The following is a 22,226-nucleotide window of genomic DNA, read 5'->3' on the forward strand; positions in this document are numbered from 1 at the left end:
AATTTGAAGCATGTTAAGAGCCTCAAAAACACTCAAGAATATTATTACAGTTTGACCTGTTGCCATGGCAACAATATTTCAAATATCAAAAATCCTGTCATAGGTCTACATCTGCTGTGTATTGACATTACACTGATGAAGTTTGAAGCAAATCAGGTAAAAATAAGAGGGTGATCTCAAAACATTTCAAAAAGTGATACACCTCCTGCTGCCAGTTGGTGGCGCTATAACTTTGACTCACAATAGTCACATCCATGTGATCAGACTCCTATAACGAACACACTCGTGAAGTTTCATAAAGATCAATATATGTATTAAGACGTTATAACACATTTCCTGTTTCCTTTTTCTCGCCATAAATTCGTTGCCTCGCCACGGCCAAACCGTTCGAGATATCAAAAATCCCCTGGCAATTTTTAATCATCAGTGTCTTGACTTCAAGCTGACCGAATTTGGTGGCGATCGGATTAATCGTCTAGGAGGAGTATATCAAATTCCAGAGCATGCGTTTTTCAAACAACCCTTAATAGCTGACTTCCTGTTGGCGTGGCGATTAACTTAGAGCGCGAAAGTTGTTCGGCCCGATGAGGTCTATATGTGTACCGAGTTTCATACTAATACGTGCAAGCATGTTTAATATATGGACCAAATTTTCAGACTTTTTTCAAGGGGGCGCTGTCGAGCCCCCCTGCCACGCCCGGGTACCAGCCTCTCCGGCGTCCTAATGGCCGCGGATTCCAATGTGTGTGCCAATTTTCAAGAGTTTTTGAGCATGTTAAGGCCCCCAAAAAGCCCCGGAAGACGGAAAAAAAAAAAAAAAAAAATAATAATAATAAATATAGCTGCGAGCAGCGATGGCGGGCCCAAGCCCGGTGGCTTCAGGGCAACTGTGCACAGCGGGCAATAGGCACTTAAAACGGTTAAACATCAAAGGACTATGTCAAATTCACTCCACATTTACTGCACTACAAGGTGCCGCTATAGAGCCCCTCCTCCCTGCCCATTTTCAAAGGATTACATGTGCCAAGTTTTAACATTATTCTGATGAATTTTGAAGCAAATCAGGTAAAAATAAGAGGGTGATCTCAATGTATGCTGAAAGTGACACATTTTCTGCTTCCAGTTGGTGGCGCTATGACTTTGAATCACAATAGTCAAATCCATGTGATCAGCCTTGTACAACGAAGACTAAGCCAAGCCAAAGTTTCATCAAAATCAATTAATGTATGCAGAAGTTATAACACTTTGTTTCCCTTTTCTTGCCATAAATTCGTTGCCTCGCCACGGCCAAACCGTTTGAGATATCCAAAATCCGTTTGCAATTAAACAACTTCAATGTGTTAGCAACAAGTTAAAAAAGCTTGGTGTAAATTGGATAAACCCTGTAGGAGTAGTAGTATAAAATTCATAGCCTGTTTTTTCAAAAAATTAACATTCAAACCAAAATAGCTGACTTCCTGTTGGTCGGAGCTAATGAATGTAAATTAGAAAATTGTCCGGCTTGATGAGAATAATATGTGTACCGAGTTTGGTGACTGTAGGAAAAACTAACCCCCCCACTTTTGTCAAAAGGTGGCGCTACTGAGCCCCTCCACCACGCCCATTTTTATGGCTTTGTCCATGTCTACTGGTTGACAATATTGATGTGTGTGTCGAGTTTCATGCAATTTGAAGCATGTTAAGAGCCTCAAAAACACTCAAGAATATTATTACAGTTTGACCTGTTGCCATGGCAACAATATTTCAAATATCAAAAATCCTGTCATAGGTCTACATCTGCTGTGTATTGACATTACACTGATGAAGTTTGAAGCAAATCAGGTAAAAATAAGAGGGTGATCTCAAAGCATTTTAAAAGTGATACACTTCTTGCTGCCATTTGGTGGCGCTATAACTTTGACTCACAATAGTTACATCCATGTGATCAGACTACTACAACCAACACACTCCTGAAGTTTCATAAACATCAATCAATGTATGCAGAAGTTATAACACATTTCCTGTTTCCCTTTTCTCGCCATAAATTCGTTGCCTCGCCACGGCCAAACCGTTTGAGATATCCAAAATCCGTTTGCAATTAAACAACTACAATGTGTTCGCAACAAGTTCAAAAAGCTTGGTGTAAATTGGATAAACCCTGTAGGAGTAGTAGTATAAAATTCATAGCCTGTTTTTTCAAAAAATTAACATTCAAACCAAAATAGCTGACTTCCTGTTGGTCGGAGCTAATGAATGTAAATTAGAAAATTGTCCGGCTTGATGAGAATAATATGTGTACCGACTTTGGTGACTGTAGGAAAAACTAACCCCCACTTTTGTCAAAAGGTGGCGCTACTGAGCCCCTCCACCACGCCCATTTCTATGGCTTTGTCCATGTCTACTGGTTGACAATATTGATGTGTGTGTCGAGTTTCATGCAATTTGAAGCATGTTAAGAGCCTCAAAAACACTCAAGAATATTATTACAGTTTGACCTGTTGCCATGGCAACAATATTTCAAATATCAAAAATCCTGTCATAGGTCTACATCTGCTGTGTATTGACATTACACTGATGAAGTTTGAAGCAAATCAGGTAAAAATAAGAGGGTGATCTCAAAACATTTCAAAAAGTGATACACTTCCTGCTGCCAGTTGGTGGCGCTATAACTTTGACTCACAATAGTCACATCCATGTGATCAGACTCCTATAACGAACACACTCGTGAAGTTTCATAAAGATCAATATATGTATTAAGACGTTATAACACATTTCCTGTTTCCTTTTTCTCGCCATAAATTCGTTGCCTCGCCACGGCCAAACCGTTCGAGATATCAAAAATCCCCTGGCAATTTTTAATCATCAGTGTCTTGACTTCATGCTGACTGAGTTTGGTGGCGATCGGATTAATCGTCTAGGAGGAGTATATCAAATTCCAGAGCATGCATTTTTCAAACAACCCTTAATAGCTGACTTCCTGTTGGCGTGGCGATTAACTTAGAGTGCGAAAGTTGTTCGGCCCGATGAGGTCTATATGTGTACCGAGTTTCATACTAATACGTGCAAGCATGTTTAATATATGGACCAAATTTTCAGACTTTTTTCAAGGGGGCGCTGTCGAGCCCCCCTGCCACGCCCGGGTACCAGCCTCTCCGGCGTCCTAATGGCCGCGGATTCCAATGTGTGTGCCAATTTTCAAGAGTTTTTGAGCATGTTAAGGCCCCCAAAAAGCCCCGGAAGACGGAAAAAAAAATAAAAAATAAATAAATAAATAAATATAGCTGCGAGCAGCGATGGCGGGCCCAAGCCCGGTGGCACCGCCACCCCGGTGGCTTCAGGGCAACTGTGCACAGCGGGCAATAGGCACTTAAAACGGTTAAACATCAAAGGACTATGTCAAATTCACTCCACATTTACTGCACTACAAGGTGCCGTTATAGAGCCCCTCCTCCCTGCCCATTTTCAAAGGATTACATGTGCCAAGTTTTAACATTATTCTGATGAATTTTAAGCAAATCAGGTAAAAATAAGAGGGTGATCTCAATGTATGCTGAAAGTGACACATTTTCTGCTTCCAGTTGGTGGCGCTATGACTTTGAATCACAATAGTCAAATCCATGTGATCAGCCTTGTACAACGAAGACTAAGCCAAAGTTTCATCAAAATCAATTAATGTATGCAGAAGTTATAACACTTTGTTTCCCTTTTCTTGCCATAAATTCGTTGCCTCGCCACGGCCAAACCGTTTGAGATATCCAAAATCCGTTTGCAATTAAACAACTTCAATGTGTTAGCAACAAGTTAAAAAAGCTTGGTGTAAATTGGATAAACCCTGTAGGAGTAGTAGTATAAAATTCATAGCCTGTTTTTTCAAAAAATTAACATTCAAACCAAAATAGCTGACTTCCTGTTGGTCGGAGCTAATGAATGTAAATTAGAAAATTGTCCGGCTTGATGAGAATAATATGTGTACCGAGTTTGGTGACTGTAGGAAAAACTAACCCCCACTTTTGTCAAAAGGTGGCGCTACTGAGCCCCTCCACCACGCCCATTTCTATGGCTTTGTCCATGTCTACTGGTTGACAATATTGATGTGTGTGTCGAGTTTCATGCAATTTGAAGCATGTTAAGAGCCTCAAAAACACTCAAGAATATTATTACAGTTTGACCTGTTGCCATGGCAACAATATTTCAAATATCAAAAATCCTGTCATAGGTCTACATCTGCTGTGTATTGACATTACACTGATGAAGTTTGAAGCAAATCAGGTAAAAATAAGAGGGTGATCTCAAAACATTTCAAAAAGTGATACACTTCCTGCTGCCAGTTGGTGGCGCTATAACTTTGACTCACAATAGTCACATCCATGTGATCAGACTCCTATAACGAACACACTCGTGAAGTTTCATAAAGATCAATATATGTATTAAGACGTTATAACACATTTCCTGTTTCCTTTTTCTCGCCATAAATTCGTTGCCTCGCCACGGCCAAACCGTTCGAGATATCAAAAATCCCCTGGCAATTTTTAATCATCAGTGTCTTGACTTCATGCTGACCGAGTTTGGTGGCGATCGGATTAATCGTCTAGGAGGAGTATATCAAATTCCAGAGCATGCGTTTTTCAAACAACCCTTAATAGCTGACTTCCTGTTGGCGTGGCGATTAACTTAGAGCGCGAAAGTTGTTCGGCCTGATGAGGTCTATATGTGTACCGAGTTTCATACTAATACGTGCAAGCATGTTTAATATATGGACCAAATTTTCAGACTTTTTTCAAGGGGGCGCTGTCGAGCCCCCCTGCCACGCCCGGGTACCAGCCTCTCCGGCGTCCTAATGGCCGCGGATTCCAATGTGTGTGCCAATTTTCAAGAGTTTTTGAGCATGTTAAGGCCCCCAAAAAGCCCCGGAAGACGAAAAAAAAAAAAAAAAAAAAAAAATAATAATAATAATCCTTAGAAGAACAAGAGGGCCCTGCGCGAATTTTCGCTTGGGCCCTAATTAACGACAGATCATCTGATATACAAAAGCTTAAGAAATAAAGCTAAATCACAGATAAGAAAGGCTAAAGCAAATTATTTTTTAGACCATATTCGACAAGCACACAGGAATACTCAAAAGTTTTGGAAAACAATTGATAAATGAATGGGTAAAGATCAATATCAAAATGAAAAGATAGAGTTGGCAATAAATGGAGAAATCCTAAAAGATAATGTAGACATAGCAAATAGTTTTAACTGTTATTTTATTGACTCATGTTTAGAACTGCAACGAAAATTTAATGTCAATGATATTCCAGAAAACGTAGTCAATAATCAACAAGGTCTTAAATTTGATGTAACGTCTGGAACAATCAGCCACACAATTATTCATTGTATTTAATGAATTACCCATAACTCACTCTCACTATCAAAGTTCTCTGAACTCATCCCCCTAAAACTGTAACCAGCATCCCAATGTTGCTAGCACACAGGCCAACCTAGGTGTCCTGTTACAGTTATATGGTACTTTTATGATCCAGAAGAATTCTGGAGAGACTAGTGACTCATTCTTCCTGAGAAGGACAAATAAACTCTCTTAATCCTATGTATTCTCTATATAACCACTTGGGAAATGTATAAACATGTATCCAAGTTTCCCATCTCATGACTTTCCTTTTATACGCTTTATTCTATGTATTAATTCTCTCTTTTGAACTATTTTGGTATTAATGTTCCATAGTTGCAAATGTATAGTTAACTGAGATCACATTGGCAGCATGCTTGGTATCTACGGACTCCAACTTTCATTTCCTATTTGGTAATTTATGTTACATGTTACTAACTCTGTGACACATTAGTATTATAAGAATCTAGAAGGTTATTCTCTCATTCATCCAATCCAGTGTCTTATGCTAATATCTTGCTACAGAACAAAGACTCGTAAAACTTCCCTCTGAAAGGGGAACTCCTTATTGGCTCAGACACCTCAAGAGGGTGTGACATCTTCACCCCTTATATTCACTGATCACAAGGAACCCCCTCTCTTCCTGCTCTTCCTCCTCTTCTTTTCTTTTACTGATGAATGCTGACGTCAAGATGATGCTTTAAGAAGCTAGAAGCTTCTAAGGAACCCCAAGCTTGTGCCAGGCCTCGGCCTAGACCTTCCATTCACCAAAGATCCTCTGAATCCAGCCGGTTCTCTTTCATCAAGACAATATCAGCAAAGATTCAACAGGAGCCTCCACAAATTGCATCAGGACAGTTTTAATTCAACTTGGAGAGACATGCAAGTATCAAACTTAGTCTCATTATCGGATACATTGAGTATCCTTACCCCTTTTAAAGAAGGGCCTGTTAAAACTAAACTGATGGTTTGCTCAAGGCTGTTGATCTGCTGAATGTCCAACAATGCTGTAACTTCTTGCTTCCTGTACTCTGCTTTCTCTCTCTCTCTTGGTAAACTGTATGCATGTATGTGTGTGAATGTTAGAGTAGTTTAAGTGTTTAGTCTAGTTAATAAAGTCTTGTTCATGTCACACGTAAGGTTGTCCGTGTTTTGCGCTCATGTACGGGAGTCCCTATTCATGTCGGTCCTGACTACAGGCTTTTAGTAGAATAAGATTGTTATTTCCTATAACCTGGAAATGAACATTTCTTAGTTAATAAACAATTAACACTGTGTGTTCATTGAACAACAGGTTAATTGATTGTAATATTAATTTTATTACATTAAGTTAATTTTATTGACTGATTAAAATATTAATAATTAATTATAACTAGTTATGATTAATTATTCATATTTATTTTGAGCTAATTTGCTACAAATTTGACTGCATTAATGAACTGAAAGTACATCAAATCATCTCCTCTCTGTCTAATTCTAAGGCAAAAGATAACTGGGGACTTAACAGTCTTTTTAAAACAGCATAAAGACTGCCTCACGTACCCAATTACCTGCATTATTAATCAATCTTTTTTGGATAGTGTGTTTCCCTCAGCCTTTAAAACAGCGATAGTAATACCTATACATAAAGGTGGAGAGAAGAAAGAGATCAGCAACTATCGGCCGATAAGCATACTGCCAGCTGCCTCGAAAGTAATTGAGAAGGCAGTGGCTGAACAACTTGTGGCACGTCTCAATAGTAAAAAACTCCTGCACCCAATGCAATTTGGGTTCAGGAGCAACTACTCAACAGAGGCAGCTTGTTGCTATCTCATAGAAAGAATTAATTCAGCATTAGACAAGAGAGTGGTTGCAGCAGCATTTTTGGATTTCAAAAAAGCCTTTGATACTGTAAACCATGCAGTATTGTTATCAAAGCTTACAAAATTTAATCTTTCTGACACTGCACTAAAATGGTTACAATCTTACATTTCTGAAAGAAAACAATGTGTTCGCATTGATGATAAATGATCAACTATGAGACCTTGTACAGTAGGAGTTCTGTAGGGTTCAATTTTGGGACCAATTTTATTTTGCCTGTATATCAATGACTTACCAACAATTTGTGAAGATGTAGAGATACAAATGTATGCCGATGACACGGTCATATACCCATGGGAGAAGTGTGACTGAAGTGGCTGATAAGCTCTCACTAGCACTTGATAAAATTGCTCAATGGCTACAAAACTCATGCCTCACACTAAATACTAAAAAAACAGTGACAGTGTATTTTCAGTAAGAAACAAATTTGTGGCCCTCAGTTTAGCATATTAGGACAAACTATTAATAATGTCAAGGAAGTATTTGGGAATGTATTTAGACTCAACCTTGACCTTCAACAAACAAGTTAAACATCTAAGTAAAGTATTAAAATTTAGTATTGCCAATTTAAGACATAATCGAAACTCTCTAAATATAGAGGCTTCAAAGGTATTTCTCCATGCCATGATTTTTTCACATTTACAATATTGTCTTACCTGCTGGTCACAGGCCGCTAAATCATTACGAAAGAAACTGGAAAGACTTTTTAAAAGTATTTGACAAAAGATCATTGAATTAGCATCATTGTAATATATTAAATGAATACAAATTGCTAAATTTTGATCATATTATCCATTATTCTGAAATGCGTCTGCTGTTGCATAACACTGCTGCCCCTCCATTAAGAGAGTTTTTTCAGTTACGCTCGGATCAAATGATGAACATCCCGTTCATCTGTAAATTCCAATCTGACCATCCCTCTTATACACGGTGCAATTGGACAATCTTCTTTTTCATTTACTGCGGCAAAAAAGTGGAACTCACTACCGGTTGAGCTTAAAACATGTTCCAAATACCACACTTTCTCACACGGGTTAAAACAATGGCTATTGAGCAAACAGACATGTCAACATTAACATTAATGTCAACATTAACATTTATCAAATAAGAGCTGGACTCAGGGATTATATTGTTAGATTTCTGAGGAGTCATCTGGTGTGACGACTCTATCAACAGTAAACTATGTCAAGGACATAGTATATGTGTAATCTTAAGTGAGGACAAATATTTATAATAATGGCAATATAAGTTTTATTTTTCTAGTGACTACTGAAATTGATGAACTGAAATTGGGTATGTGTAGAAGAAAGTCTTATTGTTGAAACTAAGTGGAGTGTTTATGGTATATAGTTTTTAACGATGAATGAAGCTAATGAAATAATGTGTAATTTTATTTACTGATTTATTTATTGTCAACTTTACATTTTAGTGATTAGTGTTATCGATGAATTGAAAATTGTGTATTTTTAGTGGGGAGTCTTATTGATGAAACTAATTGATTAACTGTTGTGGTGAACTGAAGTGCTCATGATAATTTTAGAGGGTATTGTTTTTATGAAATTTGTCTATGTTAGATTTTTTTTTTACCTAGTGACCTGCCCAAGGACTACTGATGGAAATTAGCTAAGAGCTAAATCTGGTGCAGAGCATCTTCTCTCGTCTTGAGATTAATGTTTTTCTGTGCATTGTCCTTGATAAATAAATAATAATTGTTTTTATTATGTAATAGAAAAGTACAAAATCACATAAATATGGGTATTAAGCTGTTCTTAGTCCCTGTTTTCTACCTCTTTAGTAACAATAGCCTCTTTTTGCTCTTTTTGCTACAACTTATATTGTAGTTAAAGGGTTGGTTAACCCAAAAATGAAAATTCTGTCATTAATTACTCACCCTCATGTTGTTCCACATCCGTAAGACCTTCGTTCATCTTCGGAACACAAATTAAGATATTTTTGATAAAATCCAATGGCTCAATAAGGCCTGCATTGCCAGCAATAACACTGCCTTTTTTAATGCCCAGAAAGCTACTAAAAGCATATTTAAAACAGTTTATGTGAGTACAGTGGTTCAACGTTAATATTATAAAGTGACTACAACACTTTTTGTGCGCCAAAAATAACAAAATAGCGACTTTATTCAACAGTATCTAGTGATTGGCGATTTCAAAACACTGCTTCATGAAGCTTTGAAGCTTGATCATTTGTTTCGAATCAGTGGTTTGGAGTGCGTATCAAATTGACAGAGTCACATGAACTTTTGAAGTTTCAAAACACTTATGACGTAAGCCTTGTTTACTGAAATCATGTGACTTTGGCGCTCTGAACCACTGATTCGAAACAAATGATTCGTATAGCTTCAAAGCTTCATGAAGCAGTGTTTTGAAATCGCCAATCACTAGATACTGTGGAATAAAGTTGCTATTTTGTTATTTTTGGTGCTCAAAAAGTATTCTCGTCGCTTTATAATATTAAAGTTGAACCACTGTACTCACATGAACTGTTTTAAATATGGTTTTAGTAGCTTTCTGGGCATTGAGACACGAGAATGAGCAATTAATGACAGAATTTTCATTTTTGGGTGAACTAACCTTTTAACTACTTTTTGAAAATAGTACAGTAGCTTGACTTTAACAACTTTAAATTTTGATTCGTTTCAAAGTAGCTTCCAAATTGAAAATCACCCCTTCAAATCATGTGTGTTTGACTGGACCTACCCTTCTTCATAATCTTCTACAACAGCAGTTCTCGGGACTTGAATACAACATGACTAAGTTGGTTCTTCTCTTTACTAAACTTGTGTCTGACCAAAGGGGAGCTTGTCATTGCAAGATTGATAGGGGTGTTCAGTGCCATAGACATAGTGATCTATCTCCACCAGCTGCTTCTGCTGTGTCCTGCCGGAGAAACGGTGGTGTCCTGCAGAACATGCTCTTATAGAGTGAGGTTAATGGGTCCGAGTAGTTGAATTCTTATCCTTTCATCCAACAAGGTCAAACACATAGTGACCCAGAAAAAGAGGTAAGCCGAGCAACCGTTTCTGTGAAGCTGGTTGGTTATGCTGTCTTTATTTGTACAAAAGGCTAAAAGAAAGATGTATGAAGATATATAGTGGTTAAAGATCTGGGATAGTAACAGAATTGTTTCAGTTGATCCATGAACATGACCACTGTGTCCTTGAGCAAGACAATTAACCTCAGGTTATAGAGAGATTGTTCTAGTGTTAAAGGGATATTGCAGTTTCATACCAGTTTATTTATTTATTTGGTAACACTTTACAATAAGGTTCATTAGTTAAACATTAGTTAATGGATTAACTAACATGAACTAACAATGAGCAATACATTTGTTACTGTATTTACTAATCTTCGTTAGTGTTAGTTAAAAAGAATACAGTTGTTTATTCTTTGTTCATGTTAGTTCACAGTGCATTAACTAATGTTAACAAGCTAATAATGTATTAGTAAATGTTGGAATTAACATTAACAAAGATTAATAAATGCTGTATAAGTGCAGTTCATTATTAGTTCATGTTAACTAATGTAGTTAACTAATGTTAACTAATGAACCGTATTGTAAAGTGTTACCATTTATTTTTTATTTATTTATTTATTTATTTCAGTTTTATTTTGATAAACATGACCAAATATAACATTGCCACTTCATGAAAAGAGCATTAATTGTTATACATTTTCACAGATTTGTGAGCATTAGTAGAACTGAAGGTGTCAGAATAAACACGAAACACACGTGATCGTTGCCATGCGGTGAATCCGGCCAATCTGCTGTCTCAAATCAGACACATTTTTTAACCAGCATGCACTGCTTCAAGTCACACTCTGATAGGTCTGCGCAGCATTGCATGAAGTCAAACAAGCCTAATGTGTGAGAAAGCCATTTAGAATGAATCGATTCACTAGATCCAACTAGAAAACAATGTATTTTTGTAAATAAAATGTTCTTGTTTAACAAGACCCATTTTTGCCGCTACAAAAACAATATGTGGCTTTGAATGAATGATCTTACGATTATGGTTACATCAAACTTGAACAAGTAGACTACATTTATATTATAGCCTATACAAAAAGACCTTAAAGGAACACTCCACTTTTTTTGAAAATAGGCTCATTTTCCAACTCCCCTAGAGTTAAACAGTTGAGTTTTACCGTTTTCGAATCCATTCAGCCGATCTCCGGTTCTGGCGGTACCACTTTTAGCATAGGTTAGCATAGTTCATTGAATCTGATTAGACCGTTAGCATTGCGCTTAAAAATGACCAAAGAGTTTTGATATTTTTCCTATTTATAACTTGACTCTTCTGTAGTTAAATCGTGTACTAAGACCGATGGAAAAGAAAAAGTTGTGAATTTCTAGGCTGATATGGCTAGGAACTATACTCTCATTCAGGCGTAATAATCAAGGAACTTTGCTGCCGTATCATGGCTGCAGCAGTGCGATGATGTTACACAGCGTCTCTCACAAACGTCTCCATGGTTGCAAGGCACGTTCCCTGTGCAAGCAGGGGCTCACAGGCGCTGCGTAATATCATTGCGCTGCTGCAGCCATGGAACGGCAGCAAAGTTCCTTGATTATTACGCCTGAATGAGAGTATAGTTCCTAGCCATATCAGCTTAGAAAATCGCAACTTTTTATTTTCCGTCGGTCTTAGTACACAAATTAACTACAGAAGAGTCAAGTTTTAAATAGGAAAAATATCAAAACTCTTTGGTCATTTTTAAGCGCGATGCTAACGGTCTAATCAGATTCAATGAACTATGCTAAGCTATGCTAAAAGTGGTACCGCCAGAACTGGAGATCGGCTGAATGGATTCTAAAACGGTAAAACTCAACTGTTTAACTCTAGGGGAGTTGGAAAATAAGCCTATTTTCAAAAAAAGTGGAGTGTTCCTTTAACATCATACAGAGTCAAAAATAAATAGTTCAACTACTCACATAGTTTTTCTGTTGCATGAACCATCCGGAGACTCTGGACAAATGGATTTTCAGTACAACGTGTGAAAGGGCAACACTTAGAATAAACAGATTCACTAAAACGAAGCAGGCTGTGCAAAGCTGGGTCCGAAATCAAATACTGTACGTCCTTGCTATATTGAATGCTAAAAAGAGTACTCCAAAAGAGTAACTTAGTATGTCCAAACACATTTTTATTTGAAAACAGTAGGCGAAACAGCAACAACATGGCAGATGTAGTATGAATTTCATTCATACTATTCATATTGTATAGAACATACTTTTTTAAAGGTTGCAAAGTAAAATCAAATTCAAATGTAGTACCTCAGTACACAATTTCAGATGCAGTGTAGATGTGTGAGAGAACTGTTTAGCTAGAAACCAGTATGCTACAATGACTTTTAACGCTTTATTGCTGTTTAGAATGAACCGACTCATTAGAATAAATTGGCTTTCCAACACTACATGAGATTTGGTGGAGTTTTGTCACGCTACACTGCTACTCGATGACAAAAAATTGAAAAGCTACTGTACAGTAAATTAGAAACAGCTGAGCTGCTGAAAAACGTAGTCGCTGGTGATTCCTCTGATCAAAGCTGAGACTGAACACCTAAAATCTTCATCAGAGAGAATGAACTCTGGATTTGAACTTGGGACGCCTGCTTCCAACAATTGCATGATAAAACTGGTGATTACAGCAAAAAACAGTGAAGTTTGTTCATATTTTGTTGCTTTTGTTGTCTACAAATGTTACATTAATTGTAAATGATCTCAGATTTTGCGCTCTCTACCCTGATCAAGTGAACTAAATTAATCTCTGCAAACCAAATGTTTACAAAGCACAGCAAAAAGTAGAACACCGTGTCTCCACTACTTTAAAATCCTGGCATTTGCACATATTAATTTTTATGTGTTTACCTGTTAAAATATTCCCAGAGAGACATGTTTTTTTTTTCTGGCCCAGTTTGGTCCACCTACCCCACGGCATGTCCTCTTCTCGCTCGCTTTCAGTTTTGTTCCAGAAAAATCTAGCTGACTATGTGTGTGGGTTGTAAAGATGAATTGTTTGCAGCGTGCTCTTTAAATCATAGGCATGCACAAGCCTTTAGTTTAATCATATTTCACACTGACCCCACTTATCTCTGTCTCTTATTGTTTAAGGGTGTCAGAGGCCATCTAACCACTCTCAGCCTGACAGGTCGAGGTCTCAGGCAGGGTTTCCTTAAACATTCCATAAGCATGAATTCAACACACCAAATGTAATGTTTCTGTGGCTGTCAAGTTTTAAATTCCTTTGACTGGGATTTTAGATTTGAACACTGTTAGCCTAGATTTTATATCTAATTAAATAATTTAATTACAATATACTTAAATATTTAAGTTTGATTGAATTACTTATAAAATTTAAGTAGATTCTACTAATTTGTTTGACATATTTGAATGTGTGAATAAATGTAAGTTAAATGGACTCAAATTATGAAGTGTATCCACTAACCACGGCCCACACTGGTTAGGTGCTGCAAGTCAGGTAACATTTGTGAATTCAAGGAGCTGTTGATGAAAAATTGGAACATTTCTTTGAGCCATTTCTGCAGAAATTTTTCCAGACATTTATCTTTTTATCATTTCTTTGTTTCCCAAACTGTTTGTGAGCATGCAGTGAAAATCATTGTTTAAATGACGGGACATTTTTCACCGGTTAGCTTGGTATTTTTCTCACTCGTGTGTGGCGGACAACCACTCTTGAACCCCTGACCGGCATGTTTTTAGTCTTTTCTTCTCTATGCACTACTTCCGCGGTCTAGTTATTACATATCGGCAGTTTCCATTCACATGAGCACAAAAATTATCACTACGTTTTATGCCTGCCATTTGATTAAAACAGTGAATCATGTTCGCTGTGTTAACATATATTTATCAGAGCATTTCAGCAGGCTCAAGATAATTCATGTTCTTTCCAACTGTGCATTCTGAATAATAAATAAATGTATGTTCCCACTAACCTGCAGCAGTCAAGTGCTCATATTCAGTGTTCAAACTGTGTTGTTCTCTTACTGGTTTTATACCTGTTGAGTTTATATTTTTAAATGAATTTGATTTTTTAAAAGGATTGCTTGTGTTATCTGGTGCTTTTATTCTAGTCTTTTAAAATAGTTGAACAAATAAGTGTGTGGTATGTGCCTTAAATAAATGTAACGATGTTAAATATTTAATTAATCTTAAACAGTAACAGTAACAGTCAACTCCTTTGAATATTAGCTATGCATTTTGAGAATAAACATATAAATTACATAGAGTAAGTTGATTGACCATGAAAAATGACACAGAATAGAGATTAAAATATTTTAATTTCAAATAAATAAATGTTCGTACTGATCTTAATCATCAGGTCTCACACACTTTAGCATCACAGTCAGTAGTTTAGATGAGCACTGACACCCTGTGGTGAAATAATAATTGTATGTTTAACAGCCGCGGCTTGATAGGCTTGCTTGAATCAAACATGTTCTGTTGAGTTTGGAAAATTCTGTACACAGTAATCATCAGAATATCTCTTCTCCTGTCTCTGAAAATGTCCAGATTTTAAATCATCTTGTGGACACTCATTTTAGGTGGCGTTTAGTCAACTCGATGACCACAGTACATTGAAAATATACATAACCGGAAATGAGTACTATTTTAAAATGGAAGTGCGTCACGAAGCTCAGTGCAAGTAGCCCCTTGTTTCTTTTTCACTTGAGGAGCTGGTGTTAGAACTCCAGCAGAGGAGAGAGGATGGCGGTGCGAAAACGGTGAGTAAAATAAGTTAACGACCACGTTTTATTTCAACACGACTATTGATTGAAAGAATAAGAATAAGTTAATTGACGGCTTAAATACAAAACGGATGGATGTACTCCTGTTTTATCTAGGTTCATAGCCCTCTTTAATGGCAGACTATCTTGTTTTGTGTTGCAGATCAAAGGAAGAGATTCTTTGGAAGTGCAAGTATTGTGATAAGAGATCACAGCTATTAAACAATATAGTCTTAAACTTGGAAGTTATACAACAATAGAACAATTTCCTTGTTTACATCCGGAATGTATGTACATTTAAATGCACAATATGTACACTTATCCCGTCTTCACACCAAAACACCAGGGGCCTGTACCATGAAGCTGGATTAGCTGGCTAGCCAGGTAAGTTTCAGATTAGTTTGCACCAATCTTGGGTTTTAGGTACCATGAAAGTGACTTGGCTTTTAGCGGTGTTCATCGCCATGGTAACTTACGCTCCACGGCTAACCTGCTCCGGGGCAGGTTATGTTCAGGGTTAGAGATCTCAAACTGAAATTGGACCAATCAGGTGTAAGCTAAGTGACACTGACACACCCAACGCAATAAAGTCACTCTCCCAGTTTCTCTTCCTCCAAATTAAAGGTCATTATATAGTAAAAACAAATATTTAATGATGAAATTGTCTGGTTTTAATGATAATATAATTTATATATGATTTGTATATGATCTATATTTTTATTAATCCATTACACACATGCAAGTTTAGTTTAACAGTTGTTATTAAGCACTTAGTTTCAATGAATATTGATCATATGTAGGCTAATATAAATAAGGTGTAAATATACTATTTAAATATGACTACATGTGAGCTTGTATGTTTGAGTCTCTATCTCTATATATTATTAACCATATAAACTAACTTCACTTGGACTGATAGAGAAAGATCATTTCTTTTATTTGTCCTCTTTCAAAGATAAGTATTTTCCATTAGTGTAAATGCGTTTAAATTCTTAATTTTCAGCGAATTGAATCTCGCTGGCTCTCTCGTGAGAAGTGAATCACAGTTTATTTCTGTTGCAAGGCATGTGATTGGCTGTTCACCACTGATGTCACAGATTCATGTGCACACACTTCACAAACTCAGGATCAAAGCCTGAGTTGACAGAGAAAGTTGATGATCAGCATCATGGTACCAACAAAGCCGGATTGGAGTGGTTTGGTTTTGTCAACTTGAAACTAATCCTATAACCCTGAGTTTGTTCATCTACCATCATGGTACAGGCCCCTGATCAGTTGTATGTCATGTGGGTTTACGGAGACATGTTTTGAGGCTGATAACTTCATTCACCTGCACTGCAGTTGCATGTAAACCATAAAGTCAGGTGCCATTCTAAATACTGTAACTTTAATGTTTTCTCTTCACAGACAGCTGACAAGGACTGATACAGTCAAACTCCAGTGAGAATCCTCTGTGTTAATCAAGAAAGTCCTCAGCTAAACCAGAGTGGGGTTCGTCTTGGAAGGATATGGTGATGGATAAACTAACCAACCTCAGGTCTCCTGTGTCCTTTGTACCTGGACTACCCTAAATGTATGAAAACACTTTATATTTTATTCAGCAGATTTTGCTCAACCTAAAAAGATGAGCTGCCACCCAAAACTCAATATTGTGAACTCAGAAGAGTAAACAAACCAGTTTTGATTAAATTTGTTGTGATTCTGAGATAGCTTATTGTTAAGACACAAACAATTTAATTTTTAAAACAAATTAGTTTTTTGTTTGTTTGTTTTTTAGGACATGAAAAAGGCATGTTTTGTTGTATTTTCAAATGAAAACTTGGAATTGAAATAAAACAGAAAATTGTATTAATGTACATTTGTTTGCTTTTTTCTTAATTCTCTTAACTAATTAAAAAATATAACAATTTATATAAATTTAACTTATTTAGTGCACTGAACTTTAATATACTATGTGTAATAACTACAAAGTAATTGATATTACTTAAACATTTTGAGGAAACTGGTTGCCCTAAAAAAATTAATTAAATTCAACTTATCTGTTTTGTTTTGTTTTTTTTGTTTTGTTTTTGTCTTGTTTTATAGTTTATACGTACAACTTGAAGTATAGTGTATACTGGAAGCCAGTTATTATATTTTCTAAAGTTAAAAATGTGGCTTTTATTAGACAAGTGTAATAAAATAAATTTTATTAACAAAAGATAAACAAGAATAACTAAATACAATGTGGCCCACCTTTTTTTTCCCCTGTGGAACTCATTTGCATAAAGCTCACAGAAGTCTTTAAAATGCCTTTAAAGTTTTACCAAAACATTTCTCACTTTCCAAACCACCACCAGAATACCTTTGTCAATATTCTAAACAAATAGAGTCCAAACAAGATGGAAAAAGATCGAACTGCCATGCATTCATTAATTTGTCAACTGAATTTGTGTAAGAAGTTGCAGTACAGATAGTTATCACTGCGATAATACTTATTTCTCTGAATAAGTATGAAACGGATGTGTGTAGTTTACCTCACTTTTAAGGTTTCTAAACATAATTATGAATGGATTTGTGTGGATAATTGTGATCTCCCTCTGTTTCATCCACTGCTTTTGCCTCCAAAAAGTCCTAAAGAACATTTATGGTAGTTAGGGATTAGCCTCATGATGGGTGCAGGAAACTGCCTGTGGACCAACAAGAATTCCTGTCCATCCCAGGCTTGGTACCAGAGTAACACAAAAGTAATATAACGCATTACTTAAAAAAAAAAAAAAAAAAAAAAAGTAACTAAGTAACAATTAGTTACTTTTTTAGGGAGTAATGCAATATTTCAGTGCATTACTTAAAAGTAACTTTCCCCAACACTGGTAAGTAACTAACCTAAGTTATTTTAGTGACCCTGAAGATGAAGAGCTTAAAAAAAGAGACACAAATGCAGAGAAACAGAATGCATATGGAATATGAATGTACAAACACATCCACAGGACACTGAAGGCATTTCTAGCTTGAAAACAGAATCTATTAGCAATTTCAAAAATGACACAATTTTTCTCTGCAGATGTATGTACGAGACACAATAGCAGCCATTACAGGCCTTGTTGATAATGTTTTCAATTTGTTTTCTGTGCGCAGGCTGGATACATATTGCATATTGTTGGATAAATACATTTCATACCATGAAACGGTGACTGGGAGATACAGCTGAAATGTTTCTTGTGTCAGTGCGGGCTAAGAATATTATGAGGCGAATTGTTATAGGATTTGCTGCACTGACCTCAAACACAATAAACTGATTTTCATTGTGAGGATGGATACAATGCTTTGGCATGAAAACCATGTTACACTTGAAGGGCTGCACAATTGAAGGACACAATTTGAAATCATACTTTTTTCCTGTTGTTTGAAAACAATCATTTCACAGTTCATTTTGGTGATGTTAGTGGCACAAAAATGACACACTAGATGTAAAAGAAATGTTAAAATAAGCAATAACAGAGTTTAATGCCATTTCAAATTCAAACATGCACTAAGTGTGGAAATTTGGAGAAAAAAAGAATTAAAGGGGTCATGAATTGAGAAATCAAATTTTCTTTGATCTTTTAGCATAGAGGTCATTGTAAAAAAAATACCCTGTACGTTTCAGAACTCAAAACTTCCTTGCTAGTCCACAGTTTTTATTGAAACCAAGCTCCCGAAACGAATAATTTCGGATTTTGTCACAGTATGTCTTAATGCAATAAAAGACACCTCTGCAGAAGAAGATCAACGCCTACTTCTACATCATTGCCTTTTTAGCCCCACCCACCCATTTGCACATGTAATGTAGTAGTAAATACGAGACAGAGGCAGCAGGATTACTCCAGCAACAAAACCACAGAGACGCCCTTGAGGATTATGAGATGTTTTGAAGTGCCAGTTTGTTTAAAAAATAGATGAACAGTCCAGAGGCCTGTTGCATAAAGCTAGTTGAAGAGTTTCAGAGTATGTTTAGAGTTGACATTTCCATATAAATCCACCCTAATTTAAATCAGGTTCAACAGGCTCACAACACTCTGTATAGACAAATCCGGCGAAACACCGAAGTAAAGCAGCGCCGTCATTACTGCGTGCCTTGTAGCAGAAGTAGCGTGTTGGTCCCTTAGGCTGTAGTAGATGTTAGCTATATAGTTTTTTTTAGTATGTATGCTGTCCAGTGATGCCGGGAAGAGCGTGTTGTGTGGTTGGTTGTTTTAACAACAGCACAAAACTACAGGCCTGGAATAAAACCGTTTGTGTAATCCACGAACCTTTGTTGCACATTGACTGCCCATGTTTACGGCCATACGGATTGCACAGAGTTCCTGGTTGAGCGGAGGACCAAGATGTGCGTCAAAAGTGGATGAAACACATAACCGAGATGCTCATCGCATGCCAGATGATTAATAAAATAATCTTGAATACCTGTAAGAACATGTATTTTATTGCTACAACTGGTCGTGGCTAAGGCCATCCTTAAAAATATTTTGGTTTGCCGTAACAGCCCAAAAAATGGTCGGTGGGTCGTAAAAAATGTAAATATTTTTATTATTGCATCAAAATAAGTGTATTGTGATTGTCGAAACATTTTAGTAACTAAGCTGAATTTTATTAGGTTTAGTGACATGTTACAATGTTTACATGGTAGGCTACAATTTCTGGTAAGCTACACTTTTTTATTATTTTTATTCAATTATTATTATTTAATTATTATTGTGATTTGATTTAATATTGACTCATTTGGATAAATATTAGGTAGGCTACACAAGATAGGCATTAATTTTTCTCAAGAAAAAAACAACTCACCTAACTTAATGCTGTAAACATACAGAGAGCCCTATCAGCTTGCAGTAATATTTAAAAATAACAATTTAAATATAATGCATTTTTTATTATAATAACAACTTTATTTAATGATATAAGTAAAAATATAATAAAGATGTAATACAGTACACATATCAGCCAAAACAGGCTGTGTGAGGGGCTGCCAGTTTTCGCTCATTTCTGAGAGATTTACCTCAGATGAAGTAATACATAAATCCATTTTGAAAAACATGTTTACAAGAACATAACATTATACGTTGTTTGATGTTGTAATATTTTTTAATCTGTATTTCTAGCATGTCACATTTACAAGCACCAAAAAGGTATTTATTGTTTGATTTTCGTAATAAAATTGACAGAATCTGAGAGCTGGGATTTTTTTCTATCATAAGTAACCTGCTCTGTCTAGTCTGTTGGTCTCTGTGTCGTCTTTACTTTGCGATTTTTCTGTGCGTGAGAAAATGGATGTGTGGCGTGAGAGCGTGTGAAAAGCGTCAATTGCGTGTGCCTCACATTTTATTGCATTTGTATTGCTGTTTGAAGAGTAAAAAAAAATATCTGTGGGTCTTAACGCAATTACAATCGGCAAGTCAGTCGGACTAAAAGGGGGAAAAATAATTAATTGGGTCGGTCCTAAATTGACAGGGTCGGCCGGGTTATGGCAAACAAGAATATTTTTAAGGATGGCCTAATAATTATTTGAAACTTGTGAAGCTTTTGAACATATTAGCAACACAGCTAGTAATTACAGCGTTCGGTTTTATTGTTGTCATCAATTAATACACTTCTTAATTACATTTTTATATTATTACATTATGTTGTCAATAAATTACCTTTATCGGTAAGTTTTGGCCACTGCCTGACATCATCTACCCATGTTCCCTTACACCAGACATTTTCTTTAATGAGCAGGATGCGCTTTTCATTGAAATGTCATTAAAGGGCACCGGCAAATAATCACACTTCGCAGGCACGCAGTAATGGCGGCAGGCAAGATGGCGGCGCCCATAGATTTCGCGGCGGATTTGTGTATAAAGGCTTGTTCGACTTGATGCAGCGCCGCAAAGACCGATCGGCGGCTGACTTGAAGCAGTGCATGCCGGTAATAAAATGTTGTCCGACTTGAGACAGCGCTGACGTCATGTGAATGTGACGTATGGCTTTAAAGTACCGCGAGAGCGATTCAAGATCAGCCGCCTGCTTCTGAAGAGGAGCTGCACGAGCTGTGATGACGACACAGCTGTTTCACGATTGGCCGGATTCACCGCATGACAACCCAGATAGCAACAGACTCCAGGGCGGATCCGCCTTCAAGTCGCCAGCTCCGCTGTACGCTCAGATTCAATTCGGCAACGCGCACAGAATATGCCCCGCCTCCGCACAGCGCACTGTCAACTCGCGGACTCGTTACAGATGCTGGGCGGATTCACTGACCGGACGCGCCTTTTTTCAACTGTCGTCGTCACTGAATCCTTCTCCTCACCGTGGAAAAGCTGGAGCCGGCAGGTCGGTGAAGACTAAACACGGTAAGAAAAGTTAAAATATGGTTTATTTGTTCAGCTGTATCCAGTAACATTACCGTTCATTGCTTTGTTTGATGTTTTTAAAAATGACTGTGGCCAAGTTAGCGCTTAGTGTCATTAGCGTTACTTAGATTTGAGTAAAAAAATAATTTGGCTAATAACCTTTTTAGTAAAACGCTATTTGGACAGAATTTCTTTATCTTTCTGGGAGGTGGGCTGATTTTAATAAGCTGTTCGGGTTTCGGTCCAATCCTAAACGCAAATTTTCACTCCTTTCCAGTAAAATAGCAAGCGAGATAAGCTAATGTTAGGCCTAACGTTACCTGTTCTTTTCACTGAACTTCTAGTTGTTTGAGTCTATTTTTTTGTTTACATGAGGTGAAGAATATATGTAAAGTTGTTTCAGATAATTATTTCATATCCTATTAATTCATGATTAATAAATTGCCGTGTGTGTGTGTGTGTGTGTGTGTGTGTGTGTGTGTGTGTGTGTGTGTGTTCTGTTGCAGCTTACAGCTCATTCAAGTGCCGCCAGTGTTTTTGGAGTATTTCTTCTTTCTATTTCATCTTTCATCTGAGGAAAGTAAGATTAAAAACTGTTTTAAACTTGATTTAGCTAGTTCTTTTGTCAAATACTGATAATGGTCCACAACTACAGCTTTTAACATGTAATAAATGTGCCGTTTTAAAAGATTTATACCTATAATTGATGGGTTAAAGTTTAAAAACCCACTTGTATCAGTAAACTTTAGTTGTAGTATACTAGTTTGAGCCTATTTCTGTTTACATTTGACAATTCTCCACCTCATTTAATGTTGTTTCAGATCACTATTTCATATATTAATTCATAATTAATAAGTTACTGTGTGTGTGTGTGTGTGTGTGTGTGTT

Source organism: Chanodichthys erythropterus, chromosome 10 (assembly GCF_024489055.1).
Source record: "Chanodichthys erythropterus isolate Z2021 chromosome 10, ASM2448905v1, whole genome shotgun sequence".
NCBI classification, from domain to species: Eukaryota; Metazoa; Chordata; class Actinopteri; order Cypriniformes; family Xenocyprididae; genus Chanodichthys; species Chanodichthys erythropterus.